The following is a 22,203-nucleotide window of genomic DNA, read 5'->3' as shown; positions in this document are numbered from 1 at the left end:
TAAACTCTATTATTAGCTTTTTGTTATTTTTAGCCAACACAATTAATATTTTGCTTTGGAAAAAACATGTCATTAATTGCTGTTAGTTTCAAGAATGCTTATAAGTTGTATTTGGTTTATTGCATACGTCAGAACAATTAGAATCAATCAAACAAGTTGTTGGTTGAAAGTTCTCCTCTGTTTTCATAATTTTCTTTTGTTCTGTTCCTCTATTCCAACACTGCCAAAGGATCGGATTTAGCCTCCGCATGCTCAAGCGCCCTTACTTGCGGCCGAGAGGCCTCAGTCAAGGATGAACCCTGTGTGCATGGAGGGAATTAATCTCCTTGATTTGTCGATGTCTTTGAAACCTTGTCGAGGAGGCCTCAAAAAATAAAAACTTATACCGTGTGGGACTTTCGATGTCAATGTCCAAGGAGCAGTCATACCCCATTCTTTTTAGTGTGATCTAATCGTCTGGCTAACTTAAGCATCGGAACCATTCCCTCTGGCTCTGGATGTCCTGGACGACATTATGTGTTCGACCAGCTCTTATTTTCAGGGGCTCTATTGAGAAGATGGGCAAATGTTGTACAACTTTTCTGCACAATATTAGCACATCTCGAACATGTTTGTCGCTTTTCCCCATTCGTTGTTTATTAAAAGTTGTATTGTACTCAAGAAATTAAATTACTACGTACTACTGATTATCCAAATTAAATGCATATTGCTTGTTTACAAACTAAACATCGAATGTATTTGAAGACAAGATACACGCGGAGTACCACTAGCTCAAAAGAACACTTGAAAGATACACATCACATCCCATGTATTTCTGCATTGATCAATCGATCCATAAATTATAGCCAGTATCAGGGTAAACATATGGATACGTGGGCTCTTGGAGCCACAGCGCAGTAGCTAGAATGTCCATAAATCCAGGGCGATCTGTTTCTAGCATGCACATGTCCTGAAACGAAAATGGCTAGTCCCATATACTGTGGACATTTTGATCAGATGTTTCAGATAAACTAAATGTAACACCCCGTACCTGGAATGGTCGGAGAATTACTACCTGTCACTTACCAACCTGTCTCTCCAAGCACCTAAAACTCCAACAATTTCATAAATAGCACACAATCTTATATTATCCAAATAACCACAATACAAACTCCATAAGTCATCATTTCAAAAATAACATAAACCAAAAGGGTCCACAATTTTTCCAATAATCTCAATGAAAACAGAACGATACATCTTTAAAATCTCAATAGGTCCAAGCAACTCCAAGTACTTCAATTACTCAAGTTGTACCCTTCTACTAATAATGGAACTCAACTTTCTATCCATATATAGACAAGCTCCAATTTATAATCCTGACCCCCGGCTGGACAATCAATGTCATCTAAAAAATATAAGATAAGGGGGTGAGTTATCCATAACTCAGTAAGTAGAGAACATATACTAGTATGTAAACATGAGCATTTTCAGAAAGTTCAGTATGCAGAAACAAAACATTTTATTTTTATATGCAGATCTCAGAAAAACATGTTATCAGAAAATCAGAGCGACTTTTCAATCTTTTCATACTCAAAATCAACTATTCATATTTAAAGATCCGTTCATATTCAAAAACGCTTTGGCACAACATAACTGAACATCTTCATCTTATCATATCATATCATGTACCATGTTTAACCCCCGTGGTAGGGTTGTGCTATCCCCGGTGGCCAAACCAGGCAGTGTCATATGGTGAACTTCCCATTTTTCAATCTCGAAGCCCCGAGTGTGTACACAGGAAAGAACACGTAAAAAGACCACTTTGTTTCCAAAGTGGGTGCACTCATATCATATCATGTTGGTACCAACCATATCAAGAGAACCAGTATCATCATATCAGAACCATATTTAGAATCAGATTCAAAACAGATAAGTATGCCAAATGTTTATCATATCCATATCATATCAAAACACGTGAGAAAACATATTCATATTATTTCCATTTGATCAATAACAGTTCCAAGATATTTCATATCACATGTACAAAAATTCGCATATATCGTATTCGCTCTTTAGCACATTTCAAAAACATGTCAAATATTGCTCATGTCTACACATTTCATGTCAAAACATTTCTTTTCTCTTTCATACGTATCTCATGAGTGAATGCAAAACATATACTAAGGTTGTTTTTCACTTTTTTTTTTAAAACAACATGCACATTTTTACAAACCAACCTCAGTTCATTTCTTGTTATGCAAATATAGCATAGGAACCCCGCTTACCTGGGCTTCTTAGCTTTTCAAAAATTTCCTTGAAAGTGCCGAACAAAAGTTAATCGTCACCTATAAAATAATCACGTAATTTTCGTAAATTTTCAGTCGATCACGTACTTCGATATTTAAGCCTAAAATATTGGAATAACCTATTTTAATTTCTCAAAAACTTAAATTTCCAATCTCTAAAATATCATCATTTCTCAAACCCTTTAGTGTCCAACTTGACCTTTGACTAAAATATTAAATTCTAAATTATTTATTATTGAAGAATCAAAATAACAAATTTAATACCAAATAGAATAATCACACCAAAATATTTTAAATTATATAACAACAATTATTTAATAAACTAGATCACAATAAATTACCACGTTATGATTTACCTTTAAAAGAAACTTTACTAAAAATAAATTTTAACTTACTAAAAATCATTTCTGTAAACATGGAAACTTAGAATTTACAAATACACATTAAAGGTTTAAAACACAGTGATGAAACTTGTAACTTGTAGATAATAATGAATTTTTTTTTTTGACCGACTATACAAGGGCTTTTGAATATCTATATAAACATATATATATATACACAACAATTTAAAGTTAACAAAATGACAAGGAAACAAACAGAGGAATGTAGGAGCTACGACCAAACCATGTGTATGCGTGGAGGGGCAAAGCGCGCTGGGCTAGCTGGAGGAGCTACGGTGGTGCGACTGGAGTGCAACGGAGGTGTACGGCGGTGGGGTTACCTGCGTTGGACGGCGAGAATGAGAGCGAGACGCACGGTGAGAGAAAAATGAGGTAGAGACAGAGTGGGAAGAACCAATAAACTAGAAATGGTGAGCTTACCGGGGGACTGAGGCGGCGTGCGGCGGACTGGGGTGATGGAAGGTCCTCGCCGGCAGTTTCTATGGGGCCACTGCGTGGTGGAGCTCTCGATGGAGCGTGACTGCAGCGGCTTGGACGCTGCTCTGTTTTAGACAACTAAACTAGAGTATTTCGGGGCTTGCAACAGAGGCTACGAGCGTTGGGTGGCAGCTCTGCATGGTTGGGCACGGTGGTGAGGTTTGGACCGAGTTTCACAGTGGAGAGTGATGACCGAACGATTTGGGGTGGCGGTTTACTAGGTGCAAACCGAGCCCTTCGGTTTGGTGTTTTACGGAGACACGATGGCTTGATGCGTGGTGGTGCGGTTCTGGACTAAGGTTCACAGAGGGAAATGGATGTTCAGAAGCATTTGGATGGCTGAGGCGTGAATGAGAGGGCAGCGGCAAAGAATATAGGGTTGAGAAAAGCATAACATATATATAGGCCGCTATAAATGGAAAATAGATAAAACCTAAAGAGGAGGAACGGATGGACGTGCATGAAAAAGGAAATATGGCGTGAACTTGAGACTGAAACTAGAAACGTTATCCACGTACACGGGGCTAGCAATGAACTGGGTTTTACACTAAAATTCTCCTCTCTATGTTGGCTTCTAACAATTTCAACAACTGGATCAGTGCCGCGTGAAGAAAAGAGATCATTAATGGGCATTTGTGTTGACATCGGTATACCTTTAATGGCATCCATGTTTGGCAAAACTGGGGCATCGCAAAGTAGGAGATCTTGAATCATGGAAGAATCGTTCTTGTTAACTTCAACCACAGACGATTTCACCATTTCTGATATAGTCGTTGATGACGAAGTGTTGATCTTACTGCGCTTTTTCAAGTGCGCGTGCCAGTAATTTTTTATTTCATTGTCAGTTCTTCCGGGAAGCTTTGCAGCAACTGCAGACCATCTGAAATAAATTGAACACAATAAGGACATTACAATACTCAAGTACTGTAATTTAGAAGATAATCCGCCGGGTTTTACTTTCTTTACTATTAGATCCTCTAAAAATGATTCTAAAGTATCTTCAACATCTGGGTTTAACAGAAGTCTAAAATTAAAGCTTTTGCCTTTCACCTAGTACGTACTATGAAGAGAGAGAGAGAGAGAGCTCAACCACCTTTGCCTGTCATCATGGCATGCTTATAAAATCTTGCTTTTAATACTATCTGAATTCATATTACGAAAATAGAAGCGAAATTGTAGCTGATCTACAACCCTCGATTTTCTAATAGTAGACCCCAAATCGCATCCTTACCATCTCATAAAAGGATTATAATTTGTGAAATTAGAGCTATGTTGGATGGATTGCTTTTATGTCTAAAGTTAAAGATTCCTGCCATAGAGATTTAAATTTGAGTCTGATTCTTTGGCGATAGAACTTTAATAATGCAAGTTCTTTTTCTTTGATGTGTATAGTTTGAGGTTTGTACAGCTAATGTTCCATTTGATTTTGTTGAGCTTTGTATGTTGGTGTTTAGTCCCACCCAAATGAGAGCGATGCAGTGATAACTCTATTGAAAAGACTGAACATACCATACATTCGTCTGCTAAAACATGCACAGGTGTAACGCCCCAAACCCGGTTGGCCTGGAGAATTACTACCTGTCAATTAAGAACATGTTTCCCAACACAACTAAAATAAAACTCCAAAACTTTATTAGCAAAACTCAATCTCAAGTACTCTAAATAACCACATTGAAACTCTACAAAGTCATTACTGCAGCAAAATAAACTAAGGAGTCCAAAATCTCCCTGTAGTCATAACAAACCAAACTAATAACTTCAAAAGTCTTACTAAATCCAAGCCCAAGATATAATTAAATCTTAAAAGACATTAAAACTAAAGGACATCAGAATTCCTTCTTCTAACATCCTCTCACAGCCTAATCATGCTCACCAATCTAATCCAGGTCCTTAGTTGGACTCTTCACATCATCTGAAAAATATTATGAAGATAGGAGGTGAGTTATCAACAACTCAGTAAGTAGAGGACATATGCTAGCGTGCAAACATGAGCATTTACAAAGTATAGCATGCAGAACAAAATATTTTCCAGAGTTATCATGCAAAACAGAACATATTTTCAAAAGTAACAGAGCAATGGTTTTAAGACTCGTAAAACCCATAATACTTTGGCATAACATAAATTGAGTATCATCATCAGATCAAACCAGAGCATCACACAGAGCAGAGACCATGTTTCACCCCCGTGATAGGGTTGTGCTAACCCCAGTGGCCAAACCAGGCAGATACAGAGGTGAAATCTTTCCTTTATTCTTCTCGGAATCCCGAGTGTGCACACAGGAAAGACCACAATAAAACCACCACTTTGTTTCCAAAGTGGGTGAACTCAGAGACAGAGAAGTTGGTACCAACCCAAACAGAGCAGAGCATAACAGAGCAGAGCAGAGACAGAGTCAGATACAAATACCAGTACACCATGCCAAAGGTTTTCAGATGTTATATCAAAATAATACAGAGTACCAAAATAGAATCAGACAGTTTACACACACTGACAACAAAAGCCAGAACATCTTTCTAAATAAATGCACAATTTTCTATATTCTCAATATCGCTCCATTTTTCAGATTTCAGAAAAACACATGATAGAATTTAGCTCATGTCTACACAATGCATGTCAGAACATATTTTCCTTTTTCATACAGATTTGATGAATAATGCAGATAAACGACCGAGGTTGATCTTTGTTTTCACAAGTTTTCATCATATCACAAAATATGCAAGTTTTCATAAAATCAACCTCAGTCTTATTAACTTGTATAAAACCTAGCATAGGAACCCCGCTTATCTGGACAACTTAGCTTTTCAGAATTTTCTTCAAAAATGTCGAGTCGAAAATAAATCATCACCTATAAAAATAATCACATAATTTCCGTAAGTTTTCAATCAATCACAGATTTCGATATTTAATCCTAAACTTCTAAAATAACCTATTTTAATATCTCAAAATTTAAAACCCTCGTAATCTCAAAATATATCATCACTTCCTAAAAATCACCAATATTCACCATGACCAACGTCAAACTCAAAACACCAATATTTAAACCCGAAACAGCCAACAAATTTCATAGCATAAACCAATCTCACACAAACAACTCCATCATCAAATCCAACCGACCCCCTTACTCCTCGGACTCATTCCGGCACAACCAACAAATTCACAGTAAATATGAATTAGCACAGAAATACATTTAAATCTCAAAAGTTCTTTGGAAAAAAATACTTACAATGCTATAATATAATTTTTGAAAGATCACGGAGGTGCTAGAAGCAGCAACGCAGCAACAAAACAGTGCCAAATGCACTGTGGCCGTGGGTCTCAAAAACCCACTTTTGAACGGGTCAAAACAAAGACCCGAGATTGATAGGGTAGGGCTTAGGGATGTCGGTGAAGCTAGTGGTGGTGGTGGTTGGCCGTGGGTGGCGGCGTAGAGGGCGGTCGAAGGCTAAAATACCCAAAACGAAAATGTGGATAGTGGGGCTTCACCGATGACAGATCGGAGGTGGGGTTGGGTCCATTGGGTTGCTAGGAGATCGAGGATGATGTGGTGAGAAGATGGTGGCCGGTGGCGGTGCAGCGGCGCAAGGAGTGCCGCGGCTTGGTGATGCGCGTGGGAGCTAACAGCGGCTGAGATTACAAGGGGTGGTATCCGGTGGCTGGGGAGGACGGTGGGCCGGGCGGTGTCTTGCACGGCGGCGAGAGGCGGCGGGGCTGGGTGGACGAAGGAACGGATGGAGAGAGAGGGAGGGGGGCGCGCAGGAGAACCAGGAAGAAAGAAGAGAAAAAAAAAAGAGAAAAGAAAAGAAGAAAAAGAAAAAGGAAGAAAAGAAAAGAGGAAGAAAAGAAAAGAGGAAAGAAACAATGTAGGGAAAGAAATGAGGTCCAATCCCCACATCTTGGGTCACAAAAATGATCCAACAGAAATGATTTCAAAACAACAAGTAAAATAAAATAATTCAAACGTAGTGATTAAAAAGAAAATAAATAATTAAACCCAACAATAAGTTAATTAAATTTGAAAAAAATAATTTAAATGTATTACAATAATCAATTATAAGAAAGCACTTCAAAATAATTTTCACAAAATTAAAATCATAAAAATAAACCCACTAAAAATCCAACCAATTTTAAAACAAGAGAATAAATTTTTAAATTAATAACAAATAATTTTTCAATTAAAAATACACTAAAATACGGGGTGTTACAATAAGAATAAGCTAGCATTTTAACTTTGAAGTACTCGTGGAAAACGAAAGAGAAAAGATAGGTTTTTTCTTCTTGCAATACCACTTGTTCCAAATTATATCCATTCATGACCTGAATCCAAATCCCATCAAATAAATTGATTAAAAACAATGTTTTCCTCGTAAATATGAATTTTGCTTTATGGAATAGCAACAACATATGTGCATTTAAAGAACACTATTTTCCGATCACCGGCAAATCTTCCATATAGAAGTTGTAATGTACTTTACTTACCAGTTTCCCAGCAGCTCATGCCACTTGAGTATGGTTTCCTCGTCTTCCTGGCTGAAGTTTCCTCGCTTAATGCAGTCAGGCCAGAGGTAATTCACCCAACGGAGCCTGCAACTTTTCCCAGATCGTGCCAAACCTAAAAGAAAAGCAAGAAACATTAGGTTAATCAAAGTATAAACACCATGTAATACCCCGTATTTACGTGTACTTTTTTCATTAAGTAACTATTACATTTCTTAAGATTATGGACTTATTTTAAATTTTAAATGATTTACGTTATATTATTTTATGACTTTTAACTATGAAATTTAAATTCAATATGTTTTATTGTTATTAATTATTGTTCATTATATAAAATAATCTTTATTTTAAACTAATTTATTGTTAGATTTTATTATTATTTTATGTAAGCTATTCACCGCGTTTAAATTATTTTATTTAACTTGTTGTTTTGAAATAATTTTCGTTAGATCATTTGTTGACCCAATATGTGAGGATTGGACCTCATTTCTTTCCCTCGCTTTTTATTTTTCCCTTTTTTTTTCTCTCCTCTTTTTCTTTTCCTTCTTTTTCTTTTTTCTCCATATTTCTCCCCTGCTCTTCCAGCACGCGAAGGCCTTCTCTCCCTCCCTCCCCGTGCATTGCTTCTCCTCCACCTAGCCACCGCCGTGCGCCGCCGTGTGCCTCACTGCCCAGCCCACCTCCTTCCCCACCCACCGGCGACCCCACTCCTGTGTTTTCAACCCCTCCACTGCCGCGAAACTCCCCCATGCGTGGCTTCAAGCCACATGGGTTTTGGTGCTCGCGCTCCGCCGTCGCGCCACTGCTTGCCACCACCTTTTCACCACACCATCCTCGACCTCCCAGCTACCTAATGCACCCATCCTTGGCTCCGATCTGCCACCTATGAAGCCCGTTTATCTCCATCTCCGATTTGAGCAATTTGGCCGTCAAATGCCGCCCACGCCGTCACCCATGGCCAACCACCACCACCCATGGCCAACCACCACCACCACCACCACTAGCTTCTGCGACATCCCTAAGCCCTTCCCTAGCAATCTCGGGTCTTCCTTTGTACCAGTTAAAAAATGGGTTTTTGAGACCCACGGCCAGTGCATTTGGCACTATTTTGTGGCTGTGATGCCACTTCTTGCACCTCCGTGATCTTTAAAAAATTATATTATAACATTGTAAGTATTTTCCTAAAGAACTTTTGAGATTTAAATGAATTTTCACCCTAATTCATATTTATTGTGAATTGGTTGGTTATGCTGGACTGAGTCCAAGGAGTAAGGGGGTCGGTTGGATTGGATTATGGAGTTGTTTGTGTGATTGGTTTATGATGTGAGATTTGTTGGTTGCTTCGGGTTGAAATATTGGTGTATTGAGTTTGACGTTGGTTATGATAGATATTGATGATTTTAGAAAGTGATGATATATTCTGGGATTGTGAGGGTTTTAAGTTTTGAGGATTTAAAATAGGTTATTTTAGAAATTTAGTGCAATGCCCCGTTCTCGGAGGTCTGGAGAGTTAGCTCTTAATAATTAAAATTAACTTAAATAACACAACTATAAAATCCAGAAAATCCCATAAAATATTAATCCACTTAATCAATCCAAAAATCTAAGTTCCTCCTTGGTGACAATAAAGAAATCCCCAATAACATAAATTAGAAATTCTCCAAAAACTCGAAGACATCCTCAACTCATCAAATCAAAAACCCGAAAAATAAATCAGTTTACTAGCTACGACCCTCAAAATAAGTATTTGTACCCTTAGGCACTTATTCCACTACGATCATCACACCTTGCTAAACTTTCTACTCTTGTTCTCCAGCTGAACCATCAAAATTATCTGAAAAATATATGAAGATAAGGGGTGAGTTATTAATAACTCAGTAAGCAGAGGATATATACAAGATATAAACATGAGCATTAACAGAAATCAGAATGCAGAACAAAAAATTTTCATTTTTAGAATGCGGAAGCAAAACATGTTATCAAAATATCAGAGCGAAGATTTAGAAATAATTTTAGTCATAAGTATTCTTTGGCATAGCATAAATGATCATCATCATCATCAGAACATCATATCAGAACAGAGGCCATGTATAACCCCCGTGGTAGGGTTGTGCATCTGCGGATAGCCAAGCAGAATATAAATCACTCTGTCACCAAGGTTTGCACTCAAAACAGAGACCACTACTATAACCCATGGCAGGGCTGTATCCACTATTATTACCCGTGGTTGGGCCGTATCCACTATTATAACCTGTGGTTGGGCCAGATCCACTATTGTAACCCGTGGTTGGGCCGTATCTACTATTATAACCCGTGGTTGGGCCGTATCCACTATTGTAATCCGTGGTTGGGCAGCATGCCACTATTATCACCCGTGGCAGGGCCGTAACTGAACAGAACGGAAACAGAATCAAATTCAGAATCAGCAAGTCATGCCAAAAGTTTTCAGAAATCATGTCTTATCCAAACAGAGTACTGAACAAAATCTTCAGAATAGAACAAAATCATATTACAACATAATTTATGCACAAATTTCATATTCACACTCCTTTTCAAAGTTCAGAAACAAAATGTCAAAAATAAGCTCATGTCTACACCAGTCATGACAGAAAATACTTTCCTCTTAGGCAGAATCTCATGAGTAATGCAGAACAAATAACAGAGGTAGTTCAAATTTCTTTTCATAACAAAACATGCATATTTTCCAAAAATAACCTCAGCTCATTTTATTTTAATGCAAAGTCTATCATAGGAACCCCGCTTACGTGAACTTTTTAGTTTTTTCGAAATTCCTCAAAAATGTCGAACAATAATTAATCGTCACCGAGAAGAGAACGAGAGACGCAACGGAAGTGCTGGGCGGAGGTCGAAGGTGGTCCACGCAGCTGCAGATCACTGAGATTGAGAGAGAGAGAGGAAGAAAGATGAGCGAGAGAGAGAGAGAGAGAGAGAGAGAGAGAGAGAGGGAGAGAGAGACGGAGAGGAGAGTTGAGTTCGGGGGTAGCTTACCGAGAGGAGAGTCACGAACTTGGATGGAGTGCAGCACCCAACGATACTCACTATGCGGTGGTGATGTCGTCGAAGAGGTTGGCGGCGGCGGCGCTCGGCTGGTTTGCGTCGAACAGCTGCAAACATTAAAGAAAATTTGCTCTGTTTTCAAGGACAAAAACAGAGGTTTCAACAATGGGGTTGAACGATGGCTTAGGGCAGGGCACGACGGTAGCGTTGAGTCTGATCCGTGGGTTGCTGCTATGGGAAGGACGCTGGTGGCAGCGGCTGGGTTGTGGTTACCTGAAGGTGTGGTGCGGTGGCAGTGGTAAACCGAGAGAAAAGAAAAAAAAAAGAAAAACGGAAGCGGCTAGGCAGCCCAAGGTTGGCGGTTGGATGTGAAGGTGCTGACGGCAGTGGAGAGAGGGAGTTAAAGTGGTGTGGAGGTGCAAGCAAGACAGTCTGCGGCAATCCTATTATGAGAGTTTCTACAAGCAGGAGGTATAAATGTATGTGTGTATACGTGATTGAAAACCCTAGAGAATTAGGGAGACGTGCGTGCAAAAGAAAACTGAGTCGTGCGTGTGTATGGAGTGGATAAAAAAAAATACGTTAGAGACGTGTGTGATCATGCATGTCGTGGACGAGAGGGAAACTTAAGGGGACAAAGAAAATAAACGGAAAGAATGAAATGTGCGGAAGGAAGAAGAAAAAAAAAATAATGTGCGAAGAAACTAACATAAAATAAAATGAACTAAAAAAATAAACAAATAAAAAATAAAATAAAATTTGAGCATGATTGGGTCCGGGTGTTACATTCTCCCCCCCTTAAAAAAATTTCATCCTCGAAATTTTTTACACCTAAAGTAACGTCCAAATATTCATCCGCTACAAACATCCAATGCCTTCCCCAAACGTCAATCATATTGTCGAACTTAATTAATAATCCAAAATTTGTTGAACCTAATATTCCAAATTCTAACCCTCCAATATTGTCGATCGTATTCTCCGATATTTCCCTAGCCATACAGGTTCGCACACACTGCCTTTTCAAGTCTAGAATATAAACCTCCAAAATGCAATTAAAGACCAAAATAAATAAATAAATAAATTCCAACATCTCCACCTAATATAAAACCTCAATAAAAATAATGAAATAAACTTTCAAATTATCATATCACTATAACCACGCTTCCGCTGCTTACTCTAATAACTTATAGTCCTAAAAACATTGAATCTCATACATTGGAAAAGAATTAACCTCCACATTTAACCAGTCCGCACACTTTTTTCTTTTTTTTCTTCACAACTAACTAACAGAGAACTCCTAAAACAAAATCATATAATCAATAGTTCCAAGCTTAAGTCCTAAATAACCTCGATTCACAAATTTCAAATCCTTAGAAAATCTACTCCCAACCAAACTTAAATATTCTAAGCTATCATATTAGAACAAATCCATACAAGCATAACTAATCTCGACTCAATTAAAGAGAAAAAAAAAATTTCAAGGAGAAAGTAGAGTGAGGTACCTGTGATCTCATTGTTGTCACCCTCAGCATCTTCAGCTGTCAATGCAAACACTCTAGCTGGTCCCATTCTACGTTGATTGTTTCCCTGTGTCATTTGTCGGGGACCTGGAGGTGTGTTGGACTTATTCTTGTCGTCTGTCAGTAATGGGCATCCTCTGATGAAATGACCAGTCCTTCCACATCGGAAACATGACCCATTTTCCTTTCTACACTCCCCAGTGTGTATGTGGTTACAAAACTTGCACCGGTTATTAGATTGATAACCTTGCATTTGCTTTTGTCCCGAGCTTCTCCCATCATTTCTCTTCTTCCATGGCCCTTGATCCATACTAGAGGATCCATGTGGAGTAGCTCTCTTTCTCTGTTCCTGCAACTCAACACTTCTCTTAAGATTCTGTTCCACTAGCATCGCTTTATGTACCAAGTCTAAAAAGTTTTGAATTTGTAAAACCATAACCCGTTCGTAGATCCGGTGATTTAAACCCTTTTCAAACCTCCGAGCTTTCTTCTCCTCATCTAGAATCAAATATGAGGCGAATCGTGACAACTCTGCAAATTTTGCAGCATACTGGCGTACCGTCATGGTCCTTTGCACCAAGTTAGTAAACTCTCAGGCTCTAGCTTCCCGGTCTGCTTTCGGAAAGAAGCGGTCGAAGAAGTTTTGCTTAAAGTGAGGCCATCTCACTTCTCTAGTTCCACCAGCTTCTCTGATGGCTCTCTCAATATAACACCCCGTATTGTAGTGTATTTTTAATTGAAAAATTATTTGTTATTAATTTAAAATTTTATTCTCTTGTTTTAAACATGGTTGGATTTTTAGTGGGTTTATTTTTATGATTTTAATTTTGTGAAAATTATTCTGAAGTGCTTTCTTATAATTGATTATTGTAATACATTTAAATTGTTTTTCATATTAAATTAGCTTATTATTGGGTTTAATTATTTATTTTCATTTTAATTATTACGTTTGAATTATTTTATTTTACTTGCTGTTTTAAAATCGTTTCCGTTGGATCATTTTTGTGACCCAAGATATGAGAATTGGACCTCATTTCTTTCCCTACATTTTCTCTTTCCTCTTTTCTTTTTCTTATTTTCTTATTTTCCTTCTTTTTCTTTTCTTTTTCTCCTCTCCTCTCCCGCGTGCCGCACGTCTCTCCCTCTCTCTTCTCTCCATCCGTGCGTCGTCCCCCAGCCCGCCGCTGTGCGTCGGCAGTGACCGACACCGCCCCTCCCTCTCACCTCCCCTTCGACCGACGATCACCCCCTGTGATTTCAGCCCCTAACTCGCCGCCGATAGCCCCCACGCACCACACCAAGCCGCGGCACACCTTGCACCACCGTCACGCCACCTCCGGCCACCATCTTCTCACCACATCATCATCGACCTCCTAGCAACCCATTGGACCAAACCCCACCTCCGATCCGTCACCGGTGAAGCACATTCATCTACATTTTCGTTTTGGGTATTTTTCACTTCAACCACCATTTGCACCGCCACTCACGGCCAACCACCACCACCAGTAGCTTCACTGACATCCCTAAGCCCTACCCTATCAATCTCGGGTCTTCGTTTGCACCCGTTCAAAAGTGAGTTTTTGAGACCCACGGCCACAGTGCATTTGGCACTATTTTGTTATTGCGTTACCGCTTCTAGTACCTTCGTGATCTTTTAAAAATTACATTATAGCATTATAAGTATTTTCCCAAAGAATTTTTGAGATTTAAATGTATTTTCGCACTAACTCATATTTATTGTGAATTGGTTGGTTGTGCCGGACTGAGTCCGAGGAGTAAGGAGGTCGATTGGATTGGATTATGAAGTTGTTTGAGTGATTGGTTTATGGTGTGAGATTTATTGACAGTTTCGTGTTTAAATATTGGTGTTTTGAGTTTGACTTAGGTTATGGTGGATATTGATGATTTTAGAAAGTGATGATATATTTTTGGAATTATGAGAGTTTTAAGTTTTGAGAAATTAAAATAGGTTATTTTTTAAGTTTAGGCTTAAATATCGAAATACGTGATTGATTGGAAACTTACGGAAATTACGTGATTATCTTTATAGGTGACAATTTATAGTCGACTCGACATATTTGAGGAAAATTCTGGAAAAGTTAAGTCGTCCAAGTAAGCAGGGTTCCTATACTAGGTTTTTATACGGATTATTGAGATTGAGGTTGACTTTTTAAAAACTTTGCATATTTTGTGATGAAATGAAAACTTCAGAAAAATCAACTTCGGTCGTTTATTTGCATCACTCATGAAACCTGTACAAAAAAGAGAAAATATTTTCTGACATGCATTGTGTAGACATGAGCAATATTTGAAATGTTTTTGAAATATGCAAAAGAGCGAATATGATATCATTGAGATTTTTATGCATGTGATATGAAATGATTTGGATCTGTTTTTGATAAAATGGAAATGATATGAATATGTTTTGCACGTGTTTTGATATGATATGGATGTGATAAAACTTTGGCATAATTATCTGTTCTGGATATGGTTCTGATATGATGATACTGGTTCACGTGATATGGTTGGTACCACCATGATATGATATGAGTGCACCCACTTTGGAAACAAAGTGGTCTTTTTACGTGTTCTTTTCTATGTGCACACTCGGGGCTCCTAGGTTGAAAAAGGGGAAGTTCACCACATAACACTGCCTGGTTTGGCCACCGGGGATAGCACAACCCTACCACGGGGGTTAAACATGGTATATGATATGATATAATAAGATGAAGATGTTCAGTTATGTTATGCCAAAGCGTTTTTGAGTGTGAAATGGATCCTTAAATATGAATTGTTGATTTTGAGTAAGAAAAGATTGAAAAGTCGCTCTGATTTTCTGATAACACATTTTTCTGAGATCTGCGTATAAAAATAAAATGTTTTTGTTTCTGCATACTGAATTTTCTGAAAAGGCTCATGTTTACATACTAGTATATGTTCTCTGCTTACTGAGTTGTTGGTAACTCACCCCTTATCTCCACAATATTTTTCAGATGATTTGAATGTTTCAGTTGAGGATCAAGGATATAGAGCATGGGTGAGAAGACTTAAGAATGATGGTTTAAGCATAGAAGGTTTATATGGGTATTGAGGATTTTCATTCAGTAAGCTTGTTGTGCACTGATGATGTGATTTGTTGGGAGATTGATGTTTATATTAAGACTTTGTATTGTCTTAGAATAGTTATTCTGGAGTAATTGATGTAAATATATGAGTATTTTGTGCGATAGAGAAAAATTAGAGTATGTACTATGTGGAAGGAAAATGATTTTTAAGTGACATGAGTTAACTCTCCGGACCCTCGGGGACGGGGCGTTACACTCAAAGTTCCACCATCTCTTCGCTTCTCTGATCAATTTAAAAGTTGCAAAATGAACTTTCTGTTGATCGGTGCACTCCAAAACATTGAATATCTCTTCGATGTCCTGAATCCAATCCTCAGCTGTATTGGAATCGGCTCTTCCATCAAAGGTGGGTGGATGAGTGCGATTAAATTGCTCGAACGTGCAGTCTCATTGTTGTTTCCATTCAAATCTCCAAGATTTCGAACTCGACAACGAGCAGCCATCCTGGGATCTTAAACTCAGTTAAACGTTCTAGGGAAAGAAAACAAAACATGTAAAACATAAATACCAACTAAAATATTTAAAAACAAGTAAAAAAAAAAATAGATGAATCAAATAGTCTTTAATCAACTCATATAGTCTTTCCTACCCTATATAATTGTAAGCCCGACATCGTTCTAAACTGCCTTACATCTTAGAATCTAAACCTCAAAGTCTAAACCTTAAATTAATCTTTATAAATATCATCTCCTATATTCCACAAATTAAGCATGTTGGATATAAAATCCCTAAACCTGAAATCTCAAAACAAAATAACAAAGTCTTGCAAAATCTAAAACCTTAACTATCCACATAATCGTCTCTTATTCTTTAAAATTCTACACCTCAACTCTGAAATTACTTTGTAAACCCACAGATATCTAAACCTCCAAGGTTTATAGTATGCAGAATTCAAACATGGCTCTGATACCAACTGTAACGCCCCGTTCCCGGAGGTCCGGAGAGTCAGCGCTTAATACTTAAAATTAACTTAAATAACACAACTATAAAATCCAAAAAATCCCATAAAATATTAATCCACTTAATCAATCCAAAAATCTAAGTTCCTCCATGGTGACAATAAAGAAATCCCCAACAACATAAATTAGAAATTCTCCAAAAACTCGAAGACATCCTCAACTCATCAAATCAAATACCTGAAAAATAAATCAATTTACTAATTACGACCCTCAAATAAGCATTTGTACCCTCAGGCATTTATTTCACTACGATCATCACACCTTGCTAAACTTTCTACTCTTGTTCTCCAGCTGAACCATCAAAATTATCTGAAAAATATATGGAGATAAGGGGTGAGTTATCAACAACTCAGTAAGCAGAGGACATATACTAGTGTATAAACATGAGCATTAACAGAAATCAGAATGCAGAACAAAATATTTTCATTTTCAGAGTGCGGAAGCAAAACATGTTATCAAAATATCAGAGCGAAGATTTAGAAATAATTTTAGTCAAAAGTATTCTTTGGCATAGCATAAATGATCATCATCATCATCAGAACATCATATTAGAACAGAGGCCATGTATAACCCCCGTGGTAGGGTTGTGCATCTGTGGATAGCCAAGCAGAACATAAATCACTCTGTCACCAAGGTGTGCACTCAAAACAGATACCACTACTATAACCCGTGGCAAGGCCCTATCCACTATTATTACCCGTGGTTGGGCCGTATCCACTATTATAACCCGTGGTTGGGCAGTCTCCACTATTGTAATCCATGGTTGGGCCATATCCACTATTATCACCCGTGGCAGAGCCGTAACTGAACAGAGCGGAAACAGAATCAAATTCAGAATCAGCGAGTCATGCCAAAGGTTTTTAGAAATCACGTCTTATCCAAACAGAGTACTGAACAAAATCTTCAGAACAGAACAAAATAATATCACAAGATAATTTATGCACAAATTTCATATTCGCTCTCTTTTTCAAAATTCAGAAACTGAATGTCAAAAATAAGCTCATATCTACACCAGTCATGACAGAAAATACTTTCCTCTTAGGCAGAATCTCATATGTAATGCAGAACAAATAACTAAGGTAGTTCAAATTTCTTTTCATAACAAAACATGCATATTTTCCAAAAATAACCTCAACTCATTTTATTTTAATGCAAAGTCTAGCATAGGAACCCTGCTTACCTGAACTTCTTAGCTTTTTCGAAATTCCTCAAAAATGTCGAACAATAATTAATCGTCACCGAGAATAGAACGAGAGATGCAACGACAGTGCTGGGTGGAGGTCGAAGGTGGTCCACGCGGCGGCAGAGCACTGAGATTGAGAAAGAGAATGGAAGAAAGATGAGCGAGAGAGAGAGAGAGACGAAGAGGGACGGAGAGGAGGGTTGAGTTCGGGGGTAGCTTACCGAGAGGAGATCGACGAACTTGGATGGAGTGCAGCCCCCAATGATATTCGTTGTGCTGTGGCGATGTCGTGGAAGAGGTTGGCGGCGGCGGCAGCGGCGCTCAGCTGGTTTGCGTCGAACAGCAGCAAACAGAAAATAAAATTTGCTCTATTTTCGGGGACAAAAACAGAGGTTTCAACAATGGGTTGAACGATGGCTTAGGGCGGGGCGCGACGGTAGCGTTGAGTCTGATCCGTGGGTTGCTGCTATAGGAAGGACGCTGGTGGTAGCGGCTGGGTTGTGGTTACCTGAAGGTGTGGTGCGGTGGTAGTGGTAAACCGAAAGAAAAGAAAAATAAAGAAAAACTGAAGCGGCTAGGCAGCCCAAGGCTGGCGGTTGGATGTGAAGGTACTGATGGCAGTGGAAAGAGGGAGTTAAAGTGGTGTGGAGGTGCAAGCAAGACAGTCTGCAACAGTCCTATTATGAGAGTTTCTACAAGTATGAGGTATAAATGTATGTGTGTATACGTGATTGAAAACCCTAGAGGATGAGGGAGACGTGCGTGCAAAAGAAAACTGAGCCCTGCGTGTGTATGGAGTGGATAAAAAAAAAATACGTTAGAGACGTGTGTGATCATGCATGCCGTGGACGAGAGGGAAACTTAAGGGGAAAATGAAAATTGACAGAAAGAATGAAACGTGCGGAAGGAAGAAGAAAAAAAAATAACGTGCGAAGAAACTAACATAAAATAAAATGAACTAAAAAATAAACAAATAAAAAATAAAATAAAATTTGAGCATGATTGGGTCTGGGTGTTACACTTGGGCTTAAATATCGAAATACGTGATTGATTGGAAACTTATAGAAATTGTGTGATTATTTTTATAGGTGACGATTTATAGTAGACTCAACATTTTTTTAGGAAAATTCTGAAAAGCCAAGTCGTCCAGATAAGCGGGGTTCCTATGCTAGATTTGCATAAAAAGAAATGAGCTGAGGTTAGTTTGTAAAAAAAATGTTCACGTTGTTTTAAAAAGAAAATGTGAAAAACAATCTCAGTATATGTTTTGCATTCACTCATGAGATATGTATGAAAGAGAAAATAAATATTTTTGACATGAATAGTGTAGACATGAGCAATATTTGACATGTTTCTAAAATATGCAAATGAATATCGAGATTTTTATGCATGTGATATGGAATGATTTGGATCTATTTTTGATCAAATGGAATGATATGAATATATTTCGCATGTGTTTTGATATGATAATACTTTCGCATACTTATCTGTTCTGAATCTGATTCTGAATATGGTTCTAATATATATGATGATACTGGTTCACGTGATATGGTTGGTACCAACATGATATGATATGATATGAGTGCACCCACTTTGGAAACAAAGTGGTCTTTTTACGTGTTCTTTTCTGTGTGCACATTTGGGGCTCCTTGATTGAAAAATGGGAAGTTCCCCATATGACACTACCTAGTTTGACCACCGGGGATGGCACAACCCTACCACGGGGGTTAAACATGGTATATGATATGATACGATATGATATGATAAGATGAAGATATTCAGTTATGTTATGCCAAAGCGTTTTTTAATATGAAACGGATCTTTAAATATGAATAGTTGATTTTGAGTATGAAAAGATTGAAAAGTCACTCTGATTTTCTGATAACACGTTTTTCTGATATCTGCATATAAAAATAAAATATTTTGTTTCTGCATACTGAACTTTCTGAAAATGCTCATGTTTACATACTAGCATATGTACTCTGCTTACTGAGTTGTTAATAACTTACCCCTTATCTCCACAATATTTTTCAGATGATTTGAATGTTCCAGTTGAGGATCAAGACTATGGAGCATGGGTGAGAGGAATTAAGAATGATGGTTTAAACATAGAAGGTTTATATGAGTATTGAGGATTTTTATTCAGTAAACTTGTTGTGCTCTGATGATAATATTTGTTGGGAGATTGATTTTTATATTAAGACTTTGTATTGTCTTAGAATAATTATACAGGAGTATTTGTTATGAATTATATAATGAGTATTTTGTACGATAGAGAAAAATTAGAATATGTACTATGTGGATGGAAAAATGATTTTTTGGTGACATGAATTAATTCTCCGGACCCTCGGGGACGGGGCGTTACACACCATGCATGAATGATCACAAAGACGTTATAATCGAGATTGAAGGTTTATAATCTGTTTCCTACCGGCAGCTTCTGGCATCCGACACCAATTCCAAATGCCATATCGCTTAATATAGGCTTTCAACTTCTGGTCTTCTTCAGGACTCCATGAGCCTCTTCTCGCGGGCATTTTTTCATTACCCTCTGAATTAGTCTTCACCATCTATAGCTGTACGTACGTATATAGCTCAATATTTCGACTTGCAGAGACCTCAAAACCCTATAAATCGTTAAAGCGACTATTGCTTCGCACGTAGTGTCATAGAATTCAGTAAAAAAAGGTTTTTAACTTTTCATGTGATAATGTTTTGATCCGTAGATATATATATATATATATATATATATTTATATAAAGGGAAATTAATTAGCTTACTCGAGGTCCTGGAACACGTCTTAGTTATACTTATATAGTCAAATGCAAGTCAACTTTCTTTTGATTGAGATGGGCAAGTTGATATATGTTTTATTCCGTCAACGAGCAAACAATATTATAAAGTCAAACAAGTCATTGTTTCCATATATATTAGCAAAAGGGGAATGATATTAAGTGGAAGCTAGCTAGGAGGCCGATATCAGAGTTAGTATTGAACGTACGGCTAATAATAATTAATACTTGATCCTAGCTAGCTAGCTAGGACAAAGAAATCATAAATAATTGTTGAAATAAACAAATCTCGATCTTCTAGTGACATGGCCTTAATTAATTGAAGAAAGGGATGCCATCTTTTGGCCTAGTTTCATCAGCATATGTGATGCCAGCATATATATGTGAATCGTATATATCTACATGCATGCATGTACATGAAGGATATATGATCAGATTTCTCGATCGATCGGTTCAACTTTATTATGTTTCATTATATGATTGTTTGAACCCTCTTGATCAAAATTGGTAATCCAGTCAATTGATGCAGGCGTAAGCCATGATGTGTAAACCATGATTGATCGGTTCAAGGATATATCATGCACTGATCTAAGAAACTGATATGATTTTAGTATTACGATGAAAGGAATTGGAAGATAATTTATAATAACACCACCAAGTCTCCCTACAAATTGACCATTAAGTAAATATTTCTTGTACGAAAGCAATATATATGCATGTTTTTCCAAGGAATTGTTATGCATGGTCATCAACCATTGAGTAGCAAAAGTAGAAAATTAAATAAAAACTTCTTGTTCTTCATTGTAAATCTTGTCATTCTCATTTATTTACACTTGTTATGTGATATCCAATATGATAAGGATAAAGGTATATGAGATCTTACATTACTTGGGAATAAGAAGTTCTTGCTTTTTATAAGGTTCTAATGGAACTCCAATTGTATCATTGATTAGTCATTTTGGAGGATAAACCATGTGGTTTGGGTCATCCATTGAGGCTGTAACACCCCGTATTTTAGTGTATTTTTAATTGAAGGATTATTTGTTATTAATTTAAAAATTGATTCTCTTGTTTTAAATTTGTCGGATTTTAGTGGGTTTATTTTTATGATTTTCAATTTGTGAAAATTAAATTTGATATGTTTCCTTAATATTAATAATTGTTATGCATTTAAATTTCTCTTTATTTTAAATTAGTTTATTGTTGGCCGGTTTAATTATTTTATTTTCATTTAATTACTACATTTGAATTATTTTATTTAACTTGTTGTTTTGAAATCTTTTTCGTTTGATCATTTTTGTGATCCAAGATGTGAGAATTGGACCTCATTTCTTTCCCGGCCTTCATTTTTCTTTTCTTCCTCTTTTTCTTTTTCCCTCCATTTCTTTTCTCCTCTCCCGCGCCCTGGGCCATTCCCCCTCTCTCCCTGTGCATTTTCCTTCCTCTCCCAGCCCGCCACCGTGTGCCTCCGTTCGGCGACACCACCTAGCCCACGGCCTTCCCCACCCTCCGGCGACCACCTCCCTCCAATCTTAGCTCCTCCCGCGCAGCTGTTTGCTCCCACGCGAAACACTAAGCCGCGGCGTTCCTTGTGCTCGCGCGCTGCCGTCGTGCCACCACTGGCTACCATTTCTTCACCACTTCATCATCGACCTCCTGGCAACCCAATGCACTCAACCCCAGCTCCGATTTGCCATCGGTGAAGCACATTCATCAACATTTACGTTTTGGACATTTTAGTCTTCAACCACCCTCTATGCCACCACCCATGGCCAACCACCACCACCACCATTGGCTTCACCGACATCCCTAAGCCCTTCCCTACCAATTTCGGGTCTTGGTTTATCCTCGTTCAAAAGTGAGTTTTCGAGACCCACGGCCACAATGCATTTTGCACTATTCCGTTGTTGTGCCGCCACTTCTAGCACCTTTGTGATCTTTAAAAATT

At 37.9% G+C, this 22,203-nt stretch overlaps 1 pseudogene; it reads right to left on the bottom strand.

Annotated features, from left to right (window-relative positions):
• Positions 1-823: 823 nt before the first annotated feature.
• On the bottom strand, positions 824-20,033 carry LOC108992524 (annotated as a pseudogene).
• Positions 20,034-22,203: the final 2,170 nt, after the last annotated feature.

This window comes from Juglans regia, chromosome 4 (genome assembly GCF_001411555.2).
Source record: "Juglans regia cultivar Chandler chromosome 4, Walnut 2.0, whole genome shotgun sequence".
In the NCBI taxonomy this organism is placed as follows: Eukaryota; Viridiplantae; Streptophyta; class Magnoliopsida; order Fagales; family Juglandaceae; genus Juglans; species Juglans regia.
This window is presented reverse-complemented; position numbering and strand designations above follow the sequence as displayed.